The following is a 5,822-nucleotide window of genomic DNA, read 5'->3' as shown; positions in this document are numbered from 1 at the left end:
AACACATATATAACCAACATAATAGCAATAGAAATACCAATGGAATCATAACCATATAAACCAAATATAATTCAATATAATACTTATAGAAATACAAGGAGAAATAACCTCATATTGATGATGCAAAATCCAAATCCAAAATGGGACTTCCACGTTCCACCCGATCATAGAATGGCTGAGCCAAATCTCTTTTCATCCATTCACCTTCTGCCATATTCCATGCATGAAACACATCAATCCAAAACCATACAGGGCTTCCAGAGGTCATCAACCTCAACCCATCAAACAATGATTCCACTTCACGGTCGGACATCATAATACCATCATTAGATTGGTATCTATCCAAGCCTTCCAGAGCTTCCAGATGATTTATCCAACCAAGGCTTCTAGAACTAGTAACTCAACCCACATTTTTTACTGGGCTTCCAGAGCGTTTGTCCAACCAAGGCTTCCAGGACTAGTAACTCAACCCAAGATGTTACAGAGCTTCCAGGGTGTTTGTCTAACCAGGGGTTCCAAGACTAATAACTGAACTCAAGCTAAGGAAACATGAGAACCAACCAAAACAAACCAAGGAAAAAAAATCCACAATCACCATGGATGTCTAGGAAATGGAAAGGCTAGGCAATCCACTGTCAATCCGGGCCATCCCTATGCCCATGACAGATCACAATCAACAAACCACATGCATATGTCATGCATGCCAAAACTAGTGAGGAAAACATACATACAACTCCGTGTCTGCAAGAAAATATCGTTGTAGTTGCTGATCCTGATGTCCTCTTGCGCTTTCCTACTCTTCCTTTGTCTTCTTTCTCCAAGAATCCAAGTATGCCACACCCTCCAAGAGTGCTCGAAGAAAACTCTAATTCTACAAGAATAATGAGAGAGCCCCAAAACTAAACTAACAAAAGGTTACCAACTGATCTTGTTTGCCAATTTAATTGTCTTAAATTGTTACATAAATTATCGACCAAATTTGGTAAACTTGTGAAGTTCAAGTGCACTATATATGCTAGAAGTCCTTTTTATTAAATCAGATTATTAATTTGCATGATTGAGTTATTGAAAATTAGTTCTAAGGATGTAATTCATTCCTATCTTACTCTTCAAAGAAAATGGATTTGGCACATTAAATATTCCTAAAATTTCCTCACTCCTTTCTAATGAAATAAAAAATGCTCTTCACACTTGCAAAATGAAACTTAAAGAAAACTCACCTTATCTCATTAAGAAAACTTAACTGATCTATTGCAACTCAAATTTAGTCTCTAAAAGCAAACTTATTCATCTAACATTCTAGCAATCCTTTGCATAAAAACCAAAATTAAATTGACTTCTATTCAAAATGAAAACCACATATTTAATCATTATCAATCACTCATGCTTTTGAAATGAAAACCATAAAAAAATCACTGATGCTTTGAAATGAAATGCTGTAATGAAGCTATAAAGAAATCACTCAAGCTCTGAAATTAAACACTCTGAAATCATAAATAAATCTATGAAAAGCGATTACACTACCATTAGCATCATTATAAATCAACTTGAAAAATGGATGATAAGTGAAATCTTGTTATCACTATCTAATTGAAATCAAGATTACAGAATGATTCTAAAACATGTGAATAACTGCAACAAATGATAAAGAAAAGTTATGAAAATGCAGAACCTTCACTGTTTGCAGGGGCCCTCCACAAACAGACGGTCATAGAACTTTAATTGAATAGTCAGCTACTCATCAAAGCTTCATTCTTCATTAACAGATAAAACAGAGTTTGAAACAATATTGTTGCGTATAAAAATTAACCCCCTTTTAATGTTTATTGCACGGTATTTATAAAATCCCATGTCAATGATTGTTCAAGGCTTTTATGCCTACCCTAGCTAACAATGTTCTAAATTAAGCTTCTAACAAATATCAAGATATCGTTGCTCACGATTTTCTATTTGGCAAAGAAAATCGTGAAGCACAGGAATTTCAGACTCTCGCTCGCATGTTCAACAACAAGTTGACTTTACCCTTTGACCATGCAATCGAACAATCCTTTGATGATCTGGTTCGAATGAATAAGAGGAAATCATTAAAGGGATCAATCTCCACCTGTCCATATCTTTCTCCTCTTAGCTGGCACCTCTGATCTTGGTAAACCTTGGAATCAGCTATGGAAACATATATTAGCCGCAAAATCGTGTGAATTCAGTAGCTAATACAAATATTAACTCAATAATAAGGAACACTATTAAATATGAAAGATAAGACAATTAAATACCTTACCATGTCAAAAGCCTTGTAGTTTGATGCCTATTGAGTTGATGATGATGGTCAAAGAAATGAAAAAAAAGGTAAGGGAAAGTGTCAAAATGAAGTGATCATGAGGCTCAACATTCCCCCACACGGAGGCCATTGCATGTCCTCATGCAAAAATTCAAAACTAGAAGTCTTTCTTTGTCACTGCTCTCTCTCAGAAACTTGGGCCAGAACATCCAAGTTTGACTGTCATTCTGGGCTTCTTCATTAAAATCCTGCATTTTAGACTCGTGACCTTCCTTTTTAGAGATTCGATATTTTTCTTTAACTTCTTGTTATTTTCATACCATAAGCCCATAGGAAAAGAATGTAATCATTCTCTATCCTTTGTATCTCATTCTATATCTTTAATGTCTCATGTTCCTTCTTTAGATGTCTATTTAGTGTCTCCAACTCAAAGACTTCTCGTTTCAGAGTTTTCACGAGTGGAGGTTCTTGTGGATTGTTAAACTGGATTTCTTTTTCATGGACTATAGAACAAGTTTCCTTTTCTGCAGCTCTCTTCTCCAGAGATTCAATGTAGTCATAGATTTCTTGCTGTACTGGATCTATTTCTGGTGTTTTTCGGCTTGGGCTATGAACAGGTGAGATGACAGTAGGTGATGGAACTTTCATTTTCTCTTCTTCCTCCAAATTAACAACATTTGTAGATTGTTGAGATGGTTTCTGACTAAGCTCGACACTTTGTCTTACATTTGATGGAAGAGGGTTTTTAGTTTCAACTCTTTTCTTCTTTGTTTTAGCTTCCTCTATTTTCTTGGATGTGCTTTCTTCCTTTTTGCTGGATTTATTTCTTCTAACATATTTCCTTTTAATTCTTCCTAAAATTTCTGCAATAGGAGTCTCATCTTCTGACTGTTCTTGTAGTTATTGAGGTAAGTTTTTAATAGGATTCTCAAATATTCTCTTCCTTCCTCTGTTTTCTTTGTTGTTTCTAAGTGGCTCTTGATCCTCCTCCTTAAATGATTTCTAAATAGGAAGCTATCCCAATTATCTCCTAGTGTTTCAAGATGAAATTCAATGAGTATTTTTATAAGGCCATGGTGATACATGGTGTTTTCTATGAATTGGATCCTTTTCTGAACATTTCCAGACATTTTCCTTAAGCTATTTAACATAAAATAAGGAATATTGATTTCATTCTCTTTGAGAAAATACATCATCAAACGAATGTGTTAAAAGAACATACAACAAAATCTTCCTTCATAGTTGACAAATTTATGAATTACTAGCAACAAATTTCTCTGTTTACCCTTAAGTATTGTACTGGGAATTCCTTTCTTAAAAATAGTGATATACATACCTGGGTTTTTCATGAAAGTCTTACATTCTTCTCCTTCAATGCCCCTGTTCTTAAACCATTTCTCCCTGACTCTTAAAAATCTGATATCTTAAGCAATAAGAGATTTTGTCACTGCAAACTTGATGTCTCCAATTTCAACCTCTACACCATCAAAAGCTCTGGCAAATTATTTCGTTACTTCCTTTTTAAAACCATCAAAATTTTCCACAAATTCTAGCCACTGTGATTTCGGCAGCATTCCCTTCACCCGGGATTTCCTTCCATGAATTTTCTTCCATTTGGTTCTGTTCTTACTATGACGCCCATGGTTGAGAATTTTTACCACAGAATTTGCTTCTTGATAGGGTATGAGTTAGGGTTTCAAGATAATGTCTTTGGTGAGAGTATAAATGAGAGCGAGGGGAAAAACAAGTGAAGTGACCGTTACGGTATGAATGGATGTGAGTTGGGCGATTTCAACAATGAATTTGGAATTTGAGACGAGTGTTGTGTAATGATGAGGAATGAATGGGTGGTTTACGACTTTTATTTTGATATGACAAGATATTTTCACCTCACTTTTGGCAATGATGGTTTTTGAACTGGTGGTATAATGTCCATATAATTCATACACTAATGTTTTGACCCTTATTATTAAATTAAATATTTTCATACCTTTTGAATTGATGATTCTAACATTTGATTGCTCCTTTTTGTATTGCCTTCAGGTGCTTTTGAGGATGGATTTGATCATTTCTTCAATTGCTCCAATTAGTAATCCTTGCCAAACATCAGCTGCAGAATTCTTTCAAAGCTACAAATTCTTAGAAATTATGTATCTATTTTATTCTAGAAAGATAAAAGAGGGATAAAAATAAAATGGGAATGGGAAAGAAAATTCAGGATGCCAAAATTACTTGGTTTTCACCTTAAATTTTATGTATAAACATGCCAACAGTGTTGGTTTTCATGTTTATACAAATTTTATTATTTTATTTTATTTTTTTAGAAAAGAAAAAGGCTTATGAGTCAAGTTGGAGGAGAAGGAAAATCCTTCTTAACCATCTGGAAACCAATGTTGTCTTCCAAATGTTTGATAAACTCCTCCTTTGTCAATGGCTTATGATAAATTCTCAATTGATGACTGTTCAGAAGAAATGTGATATTTTCTTCGTCAATAGTTCTGATTCTAACTGCACCATTATCAAAGACTATTTCAATCTCATAAGGCCCAAGCCAATGAGTTTGAAATTTCCTTTGGATATTTGAACTTTGAATAAAAAAGTAATGCCCAATCTCCTGGCTGGAACTTTCTTTCTTTGATATATTTGTCATGTCATTTGGATCTCTATTGTTGAACTAGATTGGTTCTTTGGATCGCATCTTGTCTTGTCTCATCAAGTAAATGTAGCTACCCAATTCTTTATTTTTGTGGTTCTGAAAGACCGAGACCCAATTTAATGGCAGTCTTGAAAGATTTTACTTGAAACTGAATAGGAAAAATGACTTGCTTCCCATAAATAAGTTCACAGAGAGTATTCCCTGTAGTGTTTCTCCATGTGATATGGTATGCCCATAAAGCTTCTGGAATCTTTTATGCCCAGTCTCTTCTATGCAGATGCACAGTTTTGGTGAGAATCACTTCAATTGCTTTATTGGTGGACTCCACTTGTCCATTTTCTTGTGGATGGTATGGAGTGGACTTCTAATTTTTTATTTTGTACTTGTCCATTATCTTCTATGCCAACTTGGATGTGAATTAATGTTTAGTCAATTTAGTGTTGTCTAAATTGCTATCATAAATTGTCAACCCGGGGCTCGTAAGCTGATGAAGTGAAGGTGTACAGTATATACTTAAGTAACCTCTTAGATCTTTTTGTCGTTTGGGGGTGTTGTGGTCAATTTAACTTCCTAAGATGGAGTGATGATTTTATAAACAAATGAGTGATTTGTGTGTGTATGGTGGTTTCTAAATGAGTGAGTGTGTGTAACTGGTGGTTTCCTAACTACCTTCTAAACTTGCAAAGAAAGAGCTTGAAATAAATAACTTGAAATGAAACTGAAAGCAAAGCATAAAAACCACTTTCTAATGGCACTAGTCACTACTCATGCTGCTGCAGTAAAAAGTTAAGAAAAACCACTTTAAAGACCAATTATAATGTTCATCTCTTCCTAACACTCTGCTTCCAACATATAGTACTATGTGAAACATGATTAAGAAGTAGTTAG

The sequence above is a fragment of the Pinus tabuliformis genome, chromosome 5_2, assembly GCF_031772625.1.
Source record: "Pinus tabuliformis cultivar Carrire ecotype Pingquan chromosome 5_2, CPIR1, whole genome shotgun sequence".
NCBI lineage: Eukaryota > Viridiplantae > Streptophyta > Pinopsida > Pinales > Pinaceae > Pinus > Pinus tabuliformis.
Note: the sequence above shows the minus strand (reverse complement) of the source record.